This window comes from Schistocerca americana, chromosome 8, assembly GCF_021461395.2.
Source record: "Schistocerca americana isolate TAMUIC-IGC-003095 chromosome 8, iqSchAmer2.1, whole genome shotgun sequence".
In the NCBI taxonomy this organism is placed as follows: Eukaryota; Metazoa; Arthropoda; class Insecta; order Orthoptera; family Acrididae; genus Schistocerca; species Schistocerca americana.
In genome coordinates this window covers 96,620,600-96,643,935 of record NC_060126.1, presented here as the reverse complement: position 1 = coordinate 96,643,935, position 23,336 = coordinate 96,620,600, and the positions used below count along the sequence as shown (strand labels likewise).

Sequence of the window (23,336 nt, the reverse complement as noted above, 5' to 3'; positions counted from 1 at the left end):
TAAAAATCGTAGAGGGAGACCAAGAGATGAATACACTAAGCAGATTCAGAAGGATGTAGGTTGCAGTAGGTGCTGGGAGATGAAGAAGCTTGCACAGGATAGAGTAGCATGGAGAGCTGCATCAAACCAGTCTCAGGACTGAAGAACACAACAACAACAACATGGATGTACAAAAGTGAGATGTTATGACAGCGATTTCTGAGGGAGAGAAATTCAGATAGGTTGCACCAGCTGTGGGCTTTGGGAAATGAAAGTCCGTTGGAAAGAAAGATACTTGGGGAACAGATTTTGTACAGGAAGAATATCATACGTAATCGTTGTTTTAGTAAATATGCCATTAACTGTCTTTTGTAGCTGTAGCTGTTATTCAGTTCTCTGGTGTGAAGAGGGAGGTCGCCCTAGCGTCGGATTTCTGCTTCTAATAAGTACTTAGAGAAGACGATTGAGTGATAGACTGGGACAGAGAGTATTTTGCTGTGACGGGGACGAATCTTTCCGCTGTGTTGTTCACACAAAACCGGCAAGGTCGAGGAGAAATATTAGGGGTAGTGTACGTTGATAAGACGGTAGAGGAAAAAGAGTATGTGCAAGTCTCTGCGCGTGTCTGCACGTAGCCAGCATGGCTGTGCAAAAGACGGTGGAATACCGACTAGGAAGTTGAACGTGAAAGATGTATCGAACGCTGGCGTCCATCGCCAGCTGCAAGTGCCGTGATCTTTCTTGAGAAAGAACTTGCAAGATAGCATGGCCATAATCAGCAAGTGGAAGTACAGGCGTTTGTGCTTTAATTGAAATCTTTGGCCTTCGAAGAGACTGATCATCAGGTTGGTCTAACTAAGAAACCGAACTGTTTATGGTGTCGCTCTGGTATAGTGCCCTGATAAAGCACGGATTGTCTATCCTTCATAATTTGAGCAACATGCACAAAATATTTTCACTGCATTCAACATTTATATACACGAAACTTCAGAAATGTTCATGTAATTCTGTGGCTAGTAAGAAAACAGAGGCATTACATGGACCTCGGTAGTGCAGACCTTTGTCTCGTCAGAAAAGAGTAGGGCGACGCTTTTCACTTTCCACGCCCTTTATTATGATTTGAAATATGAAGCAAACGTTTATGCTTTTTAACTATGACCATTGTCATGGAACAGGTAAAACAGCAGACACCTAGAGTATCGAAATCATGGTGTAGTCTGATAAGCTGACCCTAAAGCTGTGGTCTGTGGGTCTTGATGGTACGTTGCAGCTTGTCCAGTGACAAACAGAAACGGTCCCGGTTAATTGTGGAGCCAGGTTCCAAAAGGTCAATGAAAATGACACCACACTGGTCCCAGAAGAAAGAGGCCACCACCTTTCGGCCAGCTGTTCGTGAAAGTCTTGGTTTCTTCTTCCGAGGGGAACCCGGATGACGCCACTCCATGGATTGGGTTTTGCTCTCAGGTTCGGACAAAAGCAACCATTTTTCATCCTGGGTAATGACGCCGTCAAAATAGTTTCCACTCTTCAGTAAAGGTCTTCGTGAGACCCTCGCACACATTCTTCCTCATCGCTTTCATTTCTCTTGTCAATAATCTAGGCACTCAACGTGCACAGATTATTCTGTATCCTAGTGACTGTACCAGTGATACCATACTAGCCAATGACAAACGAGTCATTTCAGTAAGCTGTCGTGTCGTCACACATCTGTCATTTTGGGTGATTTGATCAATGGTCTCCTTATTCACATCACTCACTGCCGTCGATGGTCTACCGCATCGTGGATTGTCCAGTAGAGAGAAATCACCTTCAGTGAACATCTGCAACCACCGCTGGACACTGCTGCGATCCACTGTGTCCTTCCCATAAACAGGGAGCAACTTCCTGTGAATCGATGTGGCAGAGTCATAGCCTGTCTTGAAGAGTAACTTCATCACCGACCGTTGTCGCAACCTGACATCTACTTCACGGTCCATTATGGCTCACCTGAAAATAAAAGAAAATACTTTTAGTTACCAACTTATAGCTAAATGTTCCAAGTATGCTCAAAAAAATTTCATTCTCCTCCTGCAAAAAATTAAAAAATTTAGAGACGACAGTGCAAAAGTTTTTGAACGTCCTTTGTACAATCGATTCACCGAAACTGGCTACGTATCGCATAGGGTGGCGGGACAGGGTCGGCCAGTAGTCTATGGCCCTGCAATTGAACAAGTCTGGCAGTTGTCTGGGTAAATCAACGAGATGTGTCAGCTTAAAATCTAATATGACTAGCGTTACGGTGTGGAAGGTACTACGGAAACGTCTATCATTTAAATTCTACAGACTGAAACTGTTGTAAGCTGTAAGAGAAAGTGGCAAGGAAAAACGAACTGAGTTTTGTATAGAAACGTTTAACAAAATGTCGACTGAAGATGATTTTCTTAATAAACTTGTGTTCAGTGATAAAGCCACCTTCCACGGTGCGGTAAAGTGATTCGGCGTAATGTTCGGATATGTGATGAACACAAACCACATCGCGAATCGAACATATACGGGACTCCCCTGGGATATCGCATTTTAGCCCATGTAGCGCTTAGTGTATTTTGAGTGTTTTTACTTCGCTGCAACAGATAGATCACCTTCAGAAGTACAGTGAAAGTTTGCATACGCGTTTTATGGACATCTGAACAGTTTGATTCCAGGAACTGAAGTTGGCTTGAAGATGCGAAGAGCAATACTATTGTGCTTTTTCGGCATAGTATCATAGCTCAGATTCCATTTTATTCACGTTTTTTTGGTAGCGTGGTAAGAACTTACAGTCAACAATATTTTTGATGCTTTCTATTGAATTCAGTCATATTATGAAATGTCTGTTCTAACTAGTTACACTGCAAGGAACTGTAGACGGCGCCAAAGTGTCGGGAAAAAAACGTATTTGGAACTCTGAAATTATTATAGTAAGGACGGCAAGTGATTTACACCAACTGCTTTTCCATTATTATTTTCAATTTTTCTATGGTTACTTTTCTACTTTTTATAGACATGCAAATAATATTTTTTACGTTTTCTATTGAACTGATTCATATTGTCGAATCCATTCTAATTACGTTACAGTGACATAGAAAACTGTCTCATGCAGAAATACTTAGATACATTCTAGAGTGAAGATTGCATAAAAATTTCTTTATTTTAAACAACCGGTTTCAACTTCAAATATTAAAAAATATTTTTGTTACGAAACGTGTTCATTTTAAGTTGGACCTCACACCAAGTAACCATTTAGATAAAAAGACAGCACAGTTGAAGAGGTTTGTCATAATTAAAATATTTAAAAACATTAAGCATGTTATGCAAATGGCCATGTGCAAATACACTGAAGAGCTAAAGACACTGGTACACCTGCCTAATATCGTGTAGGGACCCCGCGAGCAAGCAAAAAAATGAAATGATCGTTTGGTATTGTTGTCCGGGAGGCCCCATCCGGGGAAGTTCGACCGCCGAGTGCAAGTCTTATTTCAGTCGACGCCACATTGGGCGACTTGCGTGCCGGTGATGAGGATGAAATGATGATGAGGACAACACAACACGCAGAAGCGCCGAAACACGACGTTGCATGTACTCCACTAATGTCTGAAGTAGTGCTGGAGGGAACTGACACCATAAATCCGTAAGAGTACGAGGGGGTGGAGATCTCTTCTGAAAAGGACGTTGCAAGGCATCCCAGATATGCTCAATAATATTCCTGTCTGGGGAGCCATTGTATAGCAGTTCTGGACTTGTGGAGTGTCGCATTGTCCTGCTGGAATGGCCCAAGTTCGTCGGAATGCGATGTGGGCGTGAATGGATGCAGGTGAGCAGACAGGATATTTACATATGGCCGGCCGCTGTGTCCGAGTGGTTCTAGGCGCTTCAGTCCGGAACCACGCTGCTGCTACGGTCGCAGGTTCGAATCCTGCTTCGGGCATGGATGTGTGTGATGTCCTTAGGTTAGTTGGGTTTAAGTAGGTCTATGTTCTAGGCGACTGATGACCTCAGATGTTAAGTCCCATAGTGCTTGGAGCCATTTGAGCTTACATACGTGTCACCTGTCAGAGTCGTATCTAGACGGATGATGGGCCCCATATCGCTCGAACTGCTCACGCCCCGCACCATTAAAGAGCCTCCACTAGCTTGAACAGTCCGTTGCTGTCATGCAGGGTCCATAGACTCATGAGGTCGCCTCCATACCCATACTCGTCCGTCCGCTCGATACAGTTTGAAACGGAGCTCGTCCGACCAGGCAACATGTATCCAGTCGTTAACAGTCCAATGGCGGTGTTCACGGAACCAGGCGAGGCGTGAAGCTTTGTGTCACGCAGTAATCGAGGTTACACGTGGGTCCATATCGATGATGTTTCGGTGAATAGTTCGCACGCTGACGATTGTTGATGGCCCAGCATTGAAATCGTCAGCACTTTACGGAAGGGTTGCACTTCTGTCACGTTGAACGGTTCTCTTCTGTTGTCATTGGTTCCGTTCTTGCAGGATCTTTGTCCGGCCGCAGCGATGTCGGAGATCTGATGTTTTACCGGAGTCCTGAAATTCACGCTACACTCGTGAAATGGTCGTACGAGAAAATCTCCACTTCATCGCTACCTCGGAGATGCTGTGTCCCATCGCTCGTGCGCCGACTATAACACCACGGTCAGACTCACTTAAAACTTGCCAGCCGGGTTGGCCGAGCGGTTCTAGGCACTATAGTCTGGAACCGCGCGACCGCTACGATCGCAGGTTAGAATCCTGCCTTGGGCATGGATGTGTGTGATGTCCTTAGGTTAGTTAGGTTTAAGTAGTTCTAGGAGACTGATGACCTCAGATGTTAAGTCCCATAGTACTCAGAGCCTTTTTTGAACTTAAATCTTGATAAGCTGTCATTTTAGCGGCAGTAACTGATGTAACAACTGCGCCAGACACTTGTCTTATATAGGCGTTGCCGACTGCGGCGCCGTATTCTGCCTGTTTACATATCTCTGTATTTGAATACGCATGCCTATACCAGTTTGTTTCGCGCTTCGGTGCATACACATTCTGTGACTCACATCGCGGCTCTGTTACTGTGCCGTCGCTTTGTCAAGTGCGCGCCACTAACTGCGTGTGTTTGGGGTGTGTGTGCGCAGGCGCGGCTGTGCCGGCGCTACCGCGCGCGCTCGGGCTGCCCGTCGCTGGTGCTGCTGGAGGGCGGCACGGGCCGCGTGCTGTCGGCGGCGGCGGGCGAGCACCTGCTGCGCGACCCCGAGGGCCGCGGCTTCCCCTGGCGGCCGCGCCCCGTCTCCCACGTGCTGCACGCCGCCGCGCTCGTCGCCGCCGACGGCAGCTCCACCGCCTTCCGGGACGTCGACGCCACCATCGCCGGGCTCTACTTCTCCGCGCACTGGGTGCGTACCTGCCTACACCGCCTCTCCGCCATTCACCTGCTGACTCGAGGTGGCCGCTAGGTTTTAACCCTTCCCCTGCCGTGAGCGTGCGTATACTCCTACTACGCCGTTCCCCAGGTGTTGTAGACGTGCTTACACGTGCCGCTTGAATTTTCCTGCAATACTGTGTACGGATGTCGAAATCCGTCCTGAGCCGCCGACCTATTACTGCTCTGGACGAGTTACTTTCATATCTCGCTGAATGAAAAAGTTTCGAATACACTACTGGCCATTAAAATTTCTACACCAAGAGGAAATGCAGATGATAAACGGGTATTCATTGGACATATTATACTAGAACTGACATGTGATTACATTTTCACGCAATTTGGGTGCATAAATCCTTACAAATCAGTACCCAGAACAACCACCTTTGGCCGTAATAACGGCCTTGATACGCCTGGGCGTTGAGTCAAACAGGGCTTGGATGTCGTGTACAGGTACAGCTGCCCATGCAGCTTCAACACGATACCACAGTTCATCAAGAGCAGTGACTGGCGTATTCTGACGAGCCAGTTGCTCGGCCACCATTGACCAGACGTTTCCAATTGGTGAGAGATCTGGAGAATGTGCTGGCCAGGGCAGCAGTCGAACATTTTTTGTATCCAGAAAGGGCCGTACAGGACCTGCAACATGCGGTCGTGCATTATACTGCTGAAATGTTGGGTTTCGCAGGGATCGAATGAACGCTTGAGCCATGCGTCGTAACACATCTGAAATGTAACGTCCACTGTTCAAAGTGTCGTCAATGCGAACAAGAGGTGACGGAGACGTGTAACCAATGGCACCCCGTACCATCACGCCAGGTGATACGCCAGTATGGCGATGACGAATACACGCTTCCAATGTGCGTTCACCGTGATGTAACCAAACACGGATGCGACCATCATGATGCTGTAAACAGAACCTGGATTCATCCGAAAAAATGGCGTTTTGCCATTCGTGCACCCAGGTTCGTCGTTGAGTTCACCATCGCAGGCGCTCCGGTCTGTGATGCAGCGTCAAGGGTAACCGCAGCCATGGTCTTCGAACCTATAGTCCATGCTGCTGCAAACGTCGTCGAACTGTTGATGCAGATGGTTGTTGTCTTGCAAATGTCCCCATCTGTTGACTCAGGGATCGAGACGTGGCTGTACGATCCGTTACAGCCATGCGGATAAGATGCCTGTCATCTCGACTGCTAGTGATACGAGGCCGTTGGGATCCAGCACGGAGTTCCGTATTACCCTCCTGAACCCACCGATTCCATATACTCCTAACAGTCATTGGATGTCGACCAACGCGAGCAGCAATGTCGCGATACTATAAACCGCAATCGCGATAGCCTACAATCCGATCTATATTACAGTCGGAAACGTGATGGTACCCATTTCTCCTGCTTACACGAGGCATCACAACAACGTTTCACCGGGCAACGCCGGTCAACTGCTGTTTGTGTATGAGAAATCGGTTCCAAACTTCCCTCTGTCAGAACGTTGTAGGTGCCACCGGCGCCAACCTTGTGTGAATGCTCTGAAAAGCTAATCATTTGCATATCACAGCATCTTCTTCCTGTCGGTTAAAATTCGCGTCTGTAGCACGTCATCTTTGTGGTGTACCAATTTTAAGGGCCAGTAGTGTATTCATCACATAACACACGTGTCTCATTGCTTGCTATCACTTGCAGATAACCTCCTTTCCAAATTTTGAATCGTTTATCAAACAACGACGATTTTTATGACCACATGATTCGCAATGCGCAGGGACGTAAATGGGAGCATCACGCTCGACAGTCCTTGAGATATAAAACCCAATAACTTGAGAATCAAATGAGGTATCCTTCTCAATTTTAACTTAAGTTTCGATCAATATCTGAACTAAAATCAACCATACGTAAACTTTAAGCAATGCGTTTTTACCTCTGCAAAATATTCGCTCAGTGTATTACTTAATTTGATGCAGCGCAGTAGATATGACGGATAACGAAAAGGAATTCAGTTACTTATCGGGTGATGATATCAGACAGTAAGATGTGCAAAAATAAATTTTTTCCCCTAATAGCTTTCGAAAAATCGGACGCAGCGCCGCCTCTAAGCACAGGCACCAGCATTCGGCGAGCATCACAGCCGCAATAAAAGCCACGGCGTGCGAAGAGCTCATCTGTAGCAACGAAAAAAAAACAACAACATTTGCTGCTACTTAGGGTACTTCCTTTGTCTGATGTATGGCACCCTGAAAGCCATGGTTGAAAGCAGTCAGCCAGATGCAGTATTACTTGATATCCGAAAAGCATCTGGCCGCACCTACTCTTATCATCGGAAGTACGAGGTATCGAGGCAGATTTGTAACTGAACTGACGGTTTCTTGGTGGGAACGACGAGCCATGTTACCTTGCGTGGACAGACATCGACAGATGTAGAAGTAACTTCAGAGCAGTCTCAGGGAAGCGTGTTGGGCTCTTGCTGTTCATGTTGTATTGCTCTCATGCTCATAAATTAAGGATAAATGCAGAATGTGGTGCCACACAACGTGGCACTACGCTATGATCGCCATGCACACGTACACAGGCCGCACAACTGGTTGGCATACTCTGGATCAAGTGGTCGAGCAGATGCTGGGGTATGGCCCCCCATTCTTGCACCAGTGCCTGTCGGAGCTCCTGAAGTGTCCTAGGGGTTTGAAGACGTGCAGCGACACGTCGACCAAGAGCATCCCAGACGTGATCGATGGGGTTTAGGTCTGAAGAACAGGCAGGCAACTCCATTCGCCTGATCTGTTTCAAGGTACTCCTCCACTATGGCAGCTCGGTGAGGCCGTGCGTTATCGTCCACCAGGAGAAAGATGGGACCAACTGCACCCCTGAAAAGGCAAATATACTGGTTGAAAATGACATCCCGATATACCTGACCTGTTACAGTTCATCTGTCAAAGACATGCAAGGTGAAAAACTGAGTGTGCAAGATCAGTCCAACTTCTGTATGGTGGTTTTTTTTCGGTCTAGCAGAATGCGGGCGGACGTTACCGTGGAGTAACATCATCTCACTCAGTCTTCCTGGTTGCTGTTCTTGGACTGCACCTGCAAGAAATCTCAGCTGTTGACAGTAAATGTCAGTAGTGACGGTTACACCGCACGGAAGCAATTCGTGGTGCACCACACTGCCGCCGCCGTTCCACCAGGTGCGTGACATTATCTTTTGTGGATGAGCGCAGATCTCTGTACGGGAATTTGCTGCTTTGTTCGGGCTCAACCATTCCTTTCTTTTCCTTAAGTTAGCGTAAACACACCATTTCTCGTCACCGACAACTATACATCATAGGAATGGTCAGTGTTGTTAAAGAGCTAAGTGGTGATGAGCAAGTAGAAATGCGCGTATGCCCACCCGCTGATTTTTGTGATTTTGGGTCAGAGCATGCGGTATCCCTATACCCGAGTTTTGAATCTTCCCTATTGCACAGCAAAGTGGCACGCAGGTGGAATGATCACAGTTCATCACATTTTCGAGTTCTCGAGTGCACTGAATTAATGTGTTTAAACGATCTTCATCTCAAAATCCTGAAGATCTTCCTGTACGTGGAGAGTTACTAACGTCAAAATGATCTTCCTTAGCTGGCCGGTGTGGCCGAGCGGTCCTAGGCGCTTCAGTCCGGAACCGCGCGACCGCTACGGTCGCACGTTCGAATCCTGCCTCGGGCATGGATGTGTGTGATGTCCTTAGGTTAGTTGGGTTTGAGTAGTTCTAAGTTCTAGGGGACTGATGACCTCAGATGTTAAGTTCCATAGTGCTCAGAGCCATTTTTGATCTTCCTTAAAACGAGAAAACCACTTCCTTGACGTGTTCTGTCCAATAGCATTACCCTCACGCACTGTACAAATGTTTCTGGCTGCCTCCGCTGCTGTCATCCCTCTATTGAACTCAAACAGTAGAATATTTCAGAAATTTTTCGATTTCTCCACTAGGTGCTTCATTTTCTAGCGTCCAAATCTCCACTCACTACCTCCAAATGACAAAATAACAGTATGTAAACTCAGATAGCAACAGCGAAATACAAACAAAAATTGACAATCGATAAATGAACCTAAAGCAACCTGAATTGCGACATGAAAAACAAAACAGCGATGAACTTATACACCAACCTAATACATAGCTGCCTTAGGATTACGTGTGAGGAAAGCGGAAATTAGGTTTCGCATGAGGGACTTTTTCAGAATCCATGCTGGTTGGCGTGGAGGACATCATTCTGTTCGAAATATGTTACTGTCTTTTAGGTCAGCTGCAGTCAACTAATACGGATGATACTTAACATCAAATGTTCAAATACGGTGCTACATTTGAAAAACAGAACGCTTATAACGCATTCTGATATGTTGAGTGACTACCTTGAATTCATGTAGGGGTCTATCATAAAGGGGAAACCACACCGCTGTCATCGTTGACTGCAATGGCTTTCTTGCTCTGCTGCCAGGCGTATTGTGGAGGAAGAATTATCAATACATCAACACCAAGAAAACATAAAACGAATATGTCCCGGCAGAGTCCTCCAAAGTAACTGCAGTGGTGAAACACCACAATCCGTTTCCTACCACATATAATTGGTTTGACTGTACTATGCTAAAAAGAGGTGTTCGTTGAGGGTATCCCTGAATTGAGGGTGGATCAGCTACGTTCCGAACGATAACGCACGATTCAGCACAAGACATCAATCATTTGATGGTCAAAACACATAAACGCTAAGTTCTATATGTTTTTTTTTCTCGGAATTTCATGTAGGATATCGGAGAGTAAAACACGACTGAACTCTTTCGGATCTACGATACAAGAAACAGAAATTACTATCGTTCCACATCACGGAGGGGAGGTTCTGTCGGTGTCTCTGTGCTTAAAATATTGCTGACCATTAAAACTGCCAGCCACGATGTCGGCACGCAACGATGTTGAAACTGGTACGAAATATACTACATCTGTGATATGCAAATGATTAGCAGCCACACAAAGCACGTACAGAGTCTCCACCCTAGGTTCGGCATCGTCACACGAACTCAGCCGTATGGCAACGGGTCCCGTTGGGTACACAGCACGATCACCCCTGATTCGCAGTGATCTACACAGTGGGCGTTACAGTGCAGGCCGGTAGCTCTGTCGTATCTACGAGGCCCCAGTGACGTTATCTTTCAACGAGATAACGCAAGATCGCATGTCGCCTGTGCTGTCCTGACCTACCTCGACACCGAGTGGGCGTCTGCCTGTTGCTCTGGCGCGAGACGTTAGGTTCACCGCGTGATGTCTCTCTGTGACGTCACTACGCTGTGTCGGAGCCCAGTTTCGACCTTCGGGGATGCCTATCGACTTTCGTGGTCGCAACGAGTGTGAGCGTGGTGAGTCTCACGTGGCACAGAGTTCACACCTGGTACACTTGCTGCTGTGACTTAATGATTCCGAGAAGTAGTGTGGCCGGTTGCCGTTTTCACTACCTAATTATTTCCAAGTATGAAACTAATGTGTGGCTAACCATGTTATGCTCATTCAGACATTCTGTCCGCAAATGCACCATCATTCTGCGTGCATCTTTAAGTATTAATAAACGGAAACCTAGTGGATAAGTCATATCTTGCCTCATCTTATTCATCCTGAACCTGTTTGTTGACTTAGTTTTAATTTATCTGTCTATTCATTTGAGGACCACATTCATAATGTAATGTCGTCTAATTATGTATTCAAAACTATACGTCCTTTGTATACTAGAATAATAAATTTATTATTAGCATGCGACTGTTCTGAAACCTTTAACATATTGCAAATAAGGAGTATCTTTGCGATTGTGGTAATCACTCTTGCACACGAATTAAAGAAGCAACTCATATCTTCAGTTGGTACATTTATTGCACTTTTCGCAACTACAGTATTGCTACCTTTTCTTTCTCTGAAAGTGAGAACCTGCCAATTGCGTGTTTGTTTCCCTATGGGAAAAGTGTGCTGGTTGTGTGACGTTTGTTCTTATTTGTGCCAATAATTATATATCACCGTGAGAAAAATTAACGGCTTCCCTTCACTTGAAAGTAACCGAAACAGCAAAAAAATCCAGCAGCGTTAACATTCCTGTATTGGACCATAATACATTTCGGCTGCGTATGTACTTAAACTGACGAAGTTCTTCTTTGGAAAAGAAGTTTCCTAAAGTAACTATATAGCTTGTAAATTATCGTTTGTGGTCTCTAGATGGCTGATACTAAGTTACCTTTTAATTCTTTTTCTGATGTACCAGTGTTTTCTGTGATTTTTATCCTGAGTGGTATCTAGTTTGTTTTACCACATGATCAACGTGTTTTGAATATTTATTGGCATGTGCGTGTTTCATCCTTAATTTGTAATTTATTGACAATGGCAACTCAATCCTGGGAGAGAGCGCTCTTATACACCATAAGATAAAAAAAAAGACACACCACGATGGAATCATCCGATTGGGACGGAAATCGGCAGATCTGATGAAAGTGTACAGACAAACAAACTATCATAATTTAAGAAAAATTGGATGGTTTATTCAAGAGAGAGAGCTTCACAAATTGAGCAAGTCAATAACGCGTTGGTCCACCTCTGACCCTCATGCAAGCAGTTATTCGGCTTGGCATTGAATGATAGAGTTGTTGGATGCCCTCCTGAGGTATATCGTGCCGAATTCTGTCCAACTGGTGCGTTGGATCGTCGAAATCCTGCGATGGTAGGACGGTCTTGCCCATAAAGCTCCATAGGTTCTCAATTGGGGAGAGATATGGTGACCTTGCTGACCAAGGTAGGGTTTGGCAAGCACTAAGACGAGTAGTAGAAACTCTCGCTGTGTGCAGGCGTGCATTATCTTCCTGAAATTTAGGTCCAGGATGGCTCGCCGTAAAGGGCAACAAAACGGGGCGTAGTGCCGCTGATGACAAGGAAAGGGGTCCTTCTATGAAACGAAGTGGTACAGCAGACCATCGCTCCTGGCTATCGGGCTGCATGACGTGTGACGCTTAGGTTGTTATCCTACCACTGTCTGGGGCATCTCGAGACACGTCTTCTGCCTCAAATCTCATCGTCTGGAGTGGAATTGTCTTCAGTGATGAGGCCCACTTCGAATTGAGCCCCAATAACCATCTAGGACGTATGTGGAGGTGCCCGAGACAGTGGTGGGATGCCCGTCATGGGGCCTGACTGACAAGGAGGAGTGATGGTCTTGGGTGCCACTTCATTTCTTAGCAGGGCCCCATTGGTTGTCGTCCGCGGCACCCTTACTGCACAGAGGTACGTCGACGATATTCTACGCCCGGTTTTGTTACCCTTCATGGCAAGCCATACTCGGCCTACATTTCAGCAAGATAATGAACGCCCGCACACAACGAGAGTTTCTACTGCTCGTCTTCGTGCTTGCCAAACCCTACCTTCGTCAGCAAGCTCACCGGATCGTTCCCCAAATGAGTACATTTGCAGGATTATGGGTTAGGCCCTCCAACCATCTGAGGATTTTGACTATCTAACGCTCCAATTGGACAGGATTTGGCACAATACCTCTCAGAGAGACATCCAACAACTCTATCAATCAATCCCAAGCCGAATAACTATTTACATAAGGGTCAGACATGGGACAAATCGTACATGACTTGCTGAATTTGTAAATGTCTTTCTCTTGAATAAATGATCTTTTTTTTTGAAACCGTAATCATTTGTAAATGTATATCGATTCGGAAAACTCCTCTCGGGAACATTCCTCTGAGTAGTATTCACGTGGGCATCCACGTGTCGAGTGGAGTTCGTGCAACGCACCATGACAGCCTTCATGACGATCATGTTTCCCGACAGCAGTGGCATTTTGCAACAAGATAAAGCGCCATATTATAAGGCCAAGAATGTGACAGAGCGGTTCGAGGAACACAGTGGCAAGTTTCAATTGATGTGCTGGTCCTCCAACTCGCCAGATCTGAACCCAATCGAACACATATGGGAAATGATTCAAGATGGTGGCAGACCTCACTCCCTTCCCTGAAATTAGGTGACTTGTGTGTGCAGATGTGGTGCCAACTCCCTCCAGCGACCTTCCAAGGCCTCAGTGCTTCCATGCCACGACACGTCGCCGCTGTTATCAAATGGTTCAAATGGCTCTGAGCACTATGGGACTTAACTTCTAAGGTCATCAGTCCCCTTGAACTTAGAACTACTTAAACCTAAATAACCTAAGGACATCACACACATCCATGCCCGAGGCAGGATTCGAACCTGCGACCGTAGCGGTCGCGCGGTTCCAGACTGTAGCGCCTAGAACCGCTCGGACACCTCGGCCGGCCGCTGTTATCCATGCCAAAGGTGAACATACCGGCTGTTAGATAGGTAGTACTGTTCTCCCTGATCAGTCTATGTTCTTTAATGAGGAAATACATAAAGCTCAACAAGGTGAAAACAGTTTTGTCCTAATTTAAAAGTTTTCACAAATATTTGGCGTTAACGGTGTAGCAGAATAACTTTTTATATGAAAAAGAAATCGAAGATTTACGTGCGAACCGTTACGTACCGGTGCACGGTAATTGTTAACTCCGTGCTGTCCTGAGCTCTAATAATAGTAGCAGTTTGACAGGCAACTGAGAGAGTGTGTAACTCCAGCTTTGGTCACGCTGCAGAGAGCACCGGGACTTCGCTCCGCTGCAGCGGTGTCGGCTGTCTATTCCTGGCGGCCCCTCCTTCTACACGACTCCAGCCACGGCCGCCGTGGCTCGCATCGCCTCGTTAATCATACAGAGCCTCACTCTGGCCGCCCACATCTCACAGCCCGAGCCCCAACCTGCCAACTCTCACACGGCTTCTGGCTACAGGCATAATAACGGAAGTAGGAGCCGTGAATACGCTGCCTCTGCTGCGGAAAACGGAACTCATTTGGGTTGAAAATCATGTTGTGTCTTCATGACCTACTATGAACAACTCAACTGCAAACGATATTGGATTGTCACAAACGATCATCAGACTGGAAGTTTGCCGATCGCGGTTGACAAGCGTGTATGTTAGACTACCTCCGCTGTGTCGTGGTTCGGTCTACAGTGATTTATTCTAACTGTTTACTGTTCACAGTTTGCGTGCAGTACACTGGTTTTTTTTCTGCTAACATTCCATTTTGTGAAAAATGTTGGATCTTATTTATCAGGTGCTAGTGCTCAGTTTGCGTTTTTAACCTCATTTAGAATGTGGTTGAACATTCTGAATGTCTCCACACTAGTACTGTCACTAAGAAACGTCCTGTGGCTGATGATTTTTGACTCGAAACTGCTAACAATTCTAAAAGCTTTTAATACCAACTGAAAGTGGTACAACATGATTTTTGTTAAGTATGTACAAACCGTGGGTATCACCAATTACAAATACTCATTTCTGTGTTTGAAGGTGTGGAGTACGATGTACGCTTGACGCCTCACGACACTGGTGTTCATGACCTTAGCTGTCACCGAATACGTTTTGAGAAATTAAAACTTGGACCATACCGGGACTCATCCAAATCGTATTGCTTACCGCAAGCAGCTGCCAGAACCACTCACCCCATCGGAACGCGGCGCCTGGACCGCTGCAGACATTCAGTGTCACTTATTATGCTTTTCTACAGTTTGCGTGGTGCCACCATAACCGTTCATCCGGTGGAACGAAAAAACTTTTGGTTGTTCGTTCGGAAAAATACGAGCAAATCGTAACTTCTGGAGGCGTTTTGGGATGGTCAAACTGACTATAGTAACCGCTCGTGAGAGGCCTCAGTGCAGGGTTTGATTTTCAGTCTGCACAAATTGTCATCTGTTACGATATACACTCCTGGAAATTGAAATAAGAACACTGTGAATTCATTGTCCCAGGAAGGGGAAACTTTATTGACACATTCCTGGGGTCAGATACATCACATGATCACACTGACAGAACCACAGGCACATAGACACAGGCAACAGAGCATGCACAATGTCGGCACTAGTACAGTGTATATCCACCTTTCGCAGCAATGCAGGCTGCTATTCTCCCATGGAGACAATCGTAGAGATGCTGGATGTAGTCCTGTGGAACGGCTTGCCATGCCATTTCCACCTGGCGCCTCAGTTGGACCAGCGTTCGTGCTGGACGTGCAGACCGCGTGAGACGACGCTTCATCCAGTCCCAAACATGCTCAATGGGGGACAGATCCGGAGATCTTGCTAGCCAGGGTAGTTGACTTACACCTTCTAGAGCACGTTGGGTGGCACGGGATACATGCGGACGTGCATTGTCCTGTTGGAACAGCAAGTTCCCTTGCCGGTCTAGGAATGATAGAACGATGGGTTCGATGACGGTTTGGATGTACCGTGCACTATTCAGTGTCCCCTCGACGATCACCAGTGGTGTACGGCCAGTGTAGGAGATCGCTCCCCACACCATGATGCCGAGTGTTGGCCCTGTGTGCCTCGGTCGTATGCAGTCCTGATTGTGGCGCTCACCTGCACGGCGCCAAACACGCATACGACCATCATTGGCACCAAGGCAGAAGCGACTCTCATCGCTGAAGACGACACGTCTCCATTCGTCCCTCCATTCAAGCCTGTCGCGACACCACTGGAGGCAGGCTGCACGATGTTGGGGCGTGAGCGGAAGACGGCCTAACGGTGTGCGGGACCGTAGGCCAGCTTCATGGATACGGTTGCGAATGGTCCTCGCCGATACCCCAGGAGCAACAGTGTCCCTAATTTGCTGGGAAGTGGCGGTGCGGTCCCCAATGGCACTGCGTAGGATCCTACGGTCTAGGCGTGCATCCATGCGTCGCTGCGGTCCGGTCCCAGGTCGACGGGCACGTGCACCTTCCGCCGACCACTGGCGACAACATCGATGTACTGTGGAGACCTCACGCCCCACGTTTGAGCAATTCGGCGGTACGTCCACCCGGCCTCCCGCATGCCCACTATACGCCCTCGCTCAAAGTCTGTCAACTGCACATACGGTTCACGTCCACGCTGTCGCGGCATGCTACCAGTGTTAAAGACTGCGATGGAGCTCCGTATGCCACGGCAAACTGGCTGACACTGACGGCGGCGGTGCACAAATGCTGCGCAGCTAGCGCCATTCGACGGCCAACACCGCGGTTCCAGGTGTGTCCGCTGTGCCGTGCGTGTGATCATTGCTTGTACAGCCCTCTCGCAGTGTCCGGAGCAAGTATGGTGGGTCTGACACACCGGTGTCAATGTGTTCTTTTTTCCATTTCCAGGAGTGTATATTGACACCTTCTGAGCGGCCTTCACTGGTAACATATCATATCATGCCTTTCCGTTCGTTTTATCGAACTGATAATCCACAAATAAGATATTCAGTAATGTACCGCCAATTTAAGGCAAAAGTTTTGGCAGGAAATCATACAAAGAACTGTGAGAGGAAATAACTTGGGTGATGAGAGGTGGATTCGAGAATTTTCTGTGACAAATGCTGGTTCATTTGTTCGTGTGACAAAGAACAGTGATTGACAGAGTAGACAAAGAACAGAACGGCTTTGTTTGGTCACCAGGCTGGTGTAATGGTGTAACAATGACGCTGGATAATCCTTAGCAAGAGCGACTGCTAACAATGGTTGGCGCACTCTTTTCTCCCTCAAGACGTTTCATCACTGCTGCACCTTCACGCAGAGCGATCGATCCGCTCTGAAACAACATTTAGTCTCTTCGCAATATCCTGTCTCCCAAGACCGTACGTAAGAGGGCGTCTGGGGAGTTTGCAACACAGATGTTGTCAGACAAACTCTGCGTCGCTAAATGAGGCGTGTCCAGATGGTCTGTCGCACGGCTAGCAGTTTCAGTTTCAGAAAGTTTCATTGCAAGAAACGCATGACAAGAAGGATTGTTCAAAAGTATTGATGATGTTAGCAGCATTTGGGCATTGATACGCGTCAACGATAATAAGATGAAGATTTGTGCCGGATCGGGGCTCGAATCCTAGTTTCCCGCTTTACGCGAGCGGTCTGCTTAACTGTTTCGGTCATCCGAGCACGCTTCCCCTTCGACCCGAAATCCCAGTCTGTTACTCACTACTGATGTAGCGACACCTACTCATCAACCAGTTTACGCGCAGTCCCTGATTCCAGTAAGAGATCAGGCATAGTGTGCATCACACTTTCCATTCGATACAGATATGTTGAGACGCTGCGCGGCATAATTTCTCCATTACTGCCGTCAAGTATTGTCACCTTGAGCCTAATACACATGAGGGAAAAGAATGCTTTATGAGCCGAGAGAGAGAGAGAGAGAGAGAGAGAGAGAGAGAGAGAGAGAGAGTAAGAATATCTCTTCTCGTAAACTTATTCCGTTTCCTAATTTACGTAAGGCTCAAGGTGGCAGTACTGGAGAAATTATGCCGCGTAACATATCAACATATGTGTACTGAATGGAAGTATAAATGTATGAGCGGTAATCTTACAGTTCTAATCATCTCCTCGAAAAAGCAAGCTGCGATCATGGATGCTAGATATGGTGTTACTTCTTCTCTGTGCATTCTTTCAGTATGATGATGGCAAAGACTTCTGCTGTAGAAATCTGCATTTTGGGTGTAATGGAAACGAGCCACCTCGTCTCCATTCTGGAAATGGATGCCACGCAAAGTTTTCTTAAACTTGGAAAAGAGTAACAAGTCGCTGGGTGCTATGTCATAGGAATGCGAAAACGTGTGAAATCTTATGAGACTTAACTGCTAAGGTCATCAGTCCCTAAGCACACACTACTTAACCTAAATTATGCTATGGACAAACACACACACCCATGCCCGGGGGATGACTCGAACCTCCGCCGGGATCAGCTGCACAGTCCATGACTGCAGCGCCTCAGACCGCTGGGCCATAAGAATACGGAAAGAGGGGAGATAGAGGAGGGGCAGGGACAAAATTTCGCATCCCAAGCAGCAGCATGTGTAGCTGTGTCGTTTGTGGTATTAACTGAGGCGTTGTCACGGCGTCCCTTCGGACAGTTCCCTGCGACACGTCGTCTTGATCCTCGTCACACGATTTCACTAGTATGTTCCTGTGAAGGCTTGCCTGATACGAGGATCACGATTGAGCAGCTCGCCATGGTAGTCACAAACAATACCCTCAGCTTCATCTTCCCCAGTGATGGTTGCGCGGTAGTGAATGCACATGTTTACGTTACTTGCTTTGCTCCTCAGTCTTGTTAGTTTACACCCTGCTCTGATCCGTCGTGATTAGGGGCTCAAGATCTCGTGTGGATCTCCACGACGCAGCTGCAACATTTCGTCTCTGCCTCAGTTCGACGGGTCTTCTGAATGGGTGTGAGCAGCCGCGGCAGAGAAAATCCCCAGTACGGCCGGGAATCGAACCCGGGATCCAGTGATCCAGTGGCAGCAACGCTAGCCACTAGACAGCGAGCCGCGGACGGAAGGAAGATGAGAGTGTCGACAGCAACCTCATCATAAGGATGTAGAAAAATGTTCAACACTTATTCACCAAGAACACTTAAATGTTCAAATGTGTGTGAAATCTTATGGGACTTAACTGCTAAGGTCATCAGTCCCTAAGCTTACACACAACTTAACCTAAATTATCCTAAGGACAAACACACACACCCATGCCCGAGGGAGGACTCGAACCTCCGCCGGGACCAGCCGCACAGTCCATGACTGCAGCGCCTGAGACCGCTCGACTAACCCCGCGCGGCAAGAACACTTAAATGAATTCGCTGGTTCCTGTACACAGTAACCTGACTGAGTGGGTCCAAGTCATGATATGAAAATATCCCCTAAACATCAAGTAACCACCTGAGGGCTGAACGGCACCCTCCACAATGGGTTAAACCCCTGTTAGTAAGTACACTTGACGCCATGCATGTTTTGAAAAGAAGAAACAGTGTCATGTCGTATGACACCTCATCCCTACAGCCAGCTACTGTCTTTTATGTAGTTTGGCCCACTGACGACGTCACGTTCACCTCTCACAGTGTGCAATGATGTTTTGTCAGCTAGCCAATCATATATGTTCATTGGATGTGCCGTGGCGCCGTAGACATCAGGCGCCGACGGCAGCACGCACAACTTATTCGTCGTGCGGGTTGCAGCTAAATCGGCTCCTACAGTTCAGGCGACGCGGGACAGTCCAACCCTGGAACTCACGACAGAGCTCGTTGACATACCGCGCCCCTTCACGCATCAGCCCTGTGACGTGCCGCAAGTGTCGAGGCTGCTATTTAGCTCTCTAAAGTCATCAACGACATGCTCGTTGAGACTTGTTATGATTGTACTGTTGTTTTTCTAGCTGACAACTAGTGTCACTCTAGTTTCTGTCCTTTTCGGACTTGGATGTTTCGCTACTGTTGGTTCTCAATGCTTCTTCAGCGAAGTGCACCACCCAACAAAAATTGAAGTAAATGTCCTGACTGACTGACTCATCAGCGCCCAGTCCAAACCGCTAAGGATATAAACATGAAATTTGGAGAGAGTGTTGGTCTTATCCTGTAGGCGTCATTTAAGAACAGTTTTTTCGAAGTTGAACCCGAAGCGAGTGAAATAGTGGGAAAAGTTTTTGAAAATACGTCGCTATTGTGGCAATTTCGAAGGTAGAACTACGAAAAATTGATATTTGGTTTCTTGGTCAGTAACAAAGAAATACGTGTTTAAGCATTTTTCGAAATATAGCCCCTATGGCGGTGAAATAGTGCTTGAAAATTTTTGTTGAAAATAAATCATTGTTATAGAACTACTAAAGCATTTTTAAAGTTACATCTATCAAAGAGGTATTTGATTTCCAGGCTAGGAATAAAAAAAAAGCACTTTTCAGTGTTTTTGGAAATTCAAGCCTTAAGGACGTGAAATAGGGGACGAAATCCTTTATGAGGATATTTCATTATGAAATCATTTTTAAAGCTACCTCTATTAAAATTTGAATTTGGCTTCTCTATTAGAAATAAAAAAATACGTGTTTCAGTGCTTTTTGGAAATTAAATCCCTAACGGGGTGAAATACGTGATGAACATTTTTAAGGATATATCTCGTAATATTAAAACGTTTTTAAATCTGGTATTAGTCTTCTAAAGAAATATTTGTTAGGGGATGAGTTTCTATGGACATGTGGCGACAATTCACTTTTTGGTGAGAAGTACTCTCGGAAAAGACATGTTGCTATTACCTCAATTGGCGTCGAAGGTTTAGAAGATGTTGCAATCGTGAACATGAAAAAATCGAGTAAAGAAAATCAAAAAGATCTGTGTAGACCATACAGTCTTCGCAAGCAAAGTAACAGAAGCTAAGCTAGTGTTCCATAATTATTTCGAGGCGGTAATTAAAACTTAATGCCTACAGTTGACAGACGCCCCTTCAGTGGTGAGACGGCGGCTTTGCGTAAGGTTTCGAAGAGAGTTCCAAGGGTTTTGCAGATCCGAACATCCACTGGAGCCACGCCATTAGGCTCGTATACAGACCAGCCCAGCGCGCGGAGCTGGGCGTAAAAAAGCAAACAATCAGTTGGCGCCCCATAAATCCATTAGCGCTCGGGGCGCGCCTGATGTGATTAGCCCGGCGTGGCCGCACCGTGGCTTGTTAACAGCGGCGCACCGGCTCCCGGCTAGCAGGCCTCAACGCATTCACCGGTGAGACTGGTGCGCGTAATTCACTTACCGGTTATTGGCGACGTTACCTGCGTCACGGTCGGCCAATGCAGTCTTCGACTGTGAGCGTCGCTATTTGCTACTCGCCAATACCTATCACGAGACTGTAATTAGTGCTGTATGATATCTGTCGCTGCGGTTAGGGCGCATTTACTCTGTTCACATATATGAACAAGCATATCACGTTAGCAGTTGTGTCAATGTGTGCATCAGTGAGATAAAGATATGTTTACCACTGAGCAAATTCTGCGAAAAAAAAAAGACGAGGCCCCAGCCATTTTTGCCTTTGCAACAGGAGTGTTTTCGCTGCAACACAACAGAACTCTCTTGATTGAATCGCTCATGAGTATTCAGAGGCTGTCACTGATGTTCAGTCAAGCACTCTTCTTAATTACTTTCTTTCAACTGGATGATTACCTAACAAATGTACATCACCACAGAGATACCCGTTAATTAACAAGACGCCACTGAATGGCTGTAAAATATTGAGTATTGTATTTTTGAAAAGAATTAATTTGCTAAGTCCGTAAAGGAATGAATTTTTTAAACTCAATCACGTGAGAGCTTGGCCTGAGTTCCATTGTATACTGACTTGACAAAAGTCACGCGATATGCGCATACGAGGGGCGTTTAAAAAGTCCGTGCAAAAATTAAAACTACTTACATGTTTCGGGAAAACCATTTTTATTTCCAGTCTACATTTTATATCCTCTCTACTTCGATCATCACCAGTTATTTTGCTCCCCAAATAGCAAAACTCCTTTACTATTTTAAGTGTCTCATTTCCTAATCTAATTCCCTCAGCATCACCCGAGTTAGCTCGACTACATTCCATTATCCTCATTTTGCTTTTGTTGATCTTCATCTTACATCCTCCTTTCAAGACACTGTCCATTCCGTTCAACTGCTCTTCCAAGTCCTTTGCTGTCTCTGATAGAATTACAATGTCATCGGCGAACCTCAAAGTTTTTATTTCTTCTCCATGGATTTTAATACCTACTCCGAATTTTTCTTTTGTTTCCTTTACTGCTTGCTCAATATACAGATTGAATAACATGGGGGAGAGGCTCCAACCCTGTCTCACTCCCTTCCCAACCACTGCTTCTCTTTCATGTCCCTCGACTCTTATAATTGCCACCTGGTTTCTGTACAAATTGTAAATAGCCTTTCGCTCCCTGTATTTTACCCCTGCCTCCTTTAGAATTTGAAAGAGAGTATTCCAGTCAACATTGTTAAAAGCTTTCTCTAAGTCTACAGATGCTAGAAACGTAGGTTTGCCTTTCCTTAATCTAGCTTCTAAGATAAGCTGTAGGGTCAGTATTGCCTCACGTGTTCCAACATTTCTACGGAATCCCCGAGGTCCGCTTCTACAAGTTTTTCCATTCGTCTGTAAAGATTTCGCGTTAGTATTTTGCAGCCGTGACTTATTAAACTGATAGTTCGGTAATTTTCACATCTGCCAACACCTGCTTTCTTTGGGATTGGAATTATTATATTATTCTTGAAGTCTGAGGGTTGTAACCTCCCCCTCCCCTATCGACCTCAATGACAGTGAAAAATTAAACCGCGTGTACCTAATGGAAATTTGGGAAATGCAATCGTCAGCGAAGTTAATTTGTCGGTAAAGAGGGAGGAAAGGGTTACATCTAAGTGAAAGGACAAATGCAAATGAAACTGGTGGAAATTAATTTTGAAAAGGGGTAAAGTTAATAAAGAAAATAAATGTGCGGCCGTTACGTTAACAATTAACTAGCAGTAATTAGATATTTGAGATTTCGGGGAAATTACGGTCGCCAGTCCTATAAACAATTACTATAGCAACTGAAAAAGAAATGTTATTACACGTGTAGTGTGAAAACTGAAAGTTTGTCAGAAGTAATAAATTTCGCTACACTCTGACTTAATTTAGCAAAAGAATTAATAAAACCGGAAAATTGAAAGTTAATTTAGTGACTGAAATTAATACTGAGGTTTGTTTCTGAAGCACATCGAAATTCAGTAAAATACGATTAGTCTTGGGCTACCTCAACAATCATTTCAAAAGCTACTTGAATCTACCCAATTTAGAAATAAGAGATTTAACTTTGAACTTGAATTAAATGATTCTGAACAATTAACAATAGTAAAATTTAGTACGTACCAAGCTGAGCTGCAGTCACAGGTAAGCTAAAATACGATAACAAAACTCGCACTCTTGATTTGTGCTTGTGTAATCTAAATATTGTACCCAGCTATGAATACCTTAACTGAACTTTGAAATTAAAGCAGTGAAATCGAATGATATTACTTCAATGCTGGCGTTTGAATTTCAACGACACTCGGGCTCATCGCGGAAAAGG

General features: G+C 45.8%; 1 protein-coding gene across 1 annotated transcript in view; it reads left to right on the top strand.

The window, feature by feature from the left end:
* The first annotated feature begins 5,270 nt into the window (after window positions 1-5,270).
* The window catches only part of LOC124545504 (nucleoredoxin-like), a 247,508-nt gene continuing 229,442 nt past the window's right edge, over window positions 5,271-23,336 (top strand). The window contains exon 1 of the mRNA XM_047124447.1: window positions 5,271-5,372. The gene's annotated coding sequence lies outside the window, so the exon portion shown is untranslated. The remainder of the gene's footprint in view (window positions 5,373-23,336) is intronic.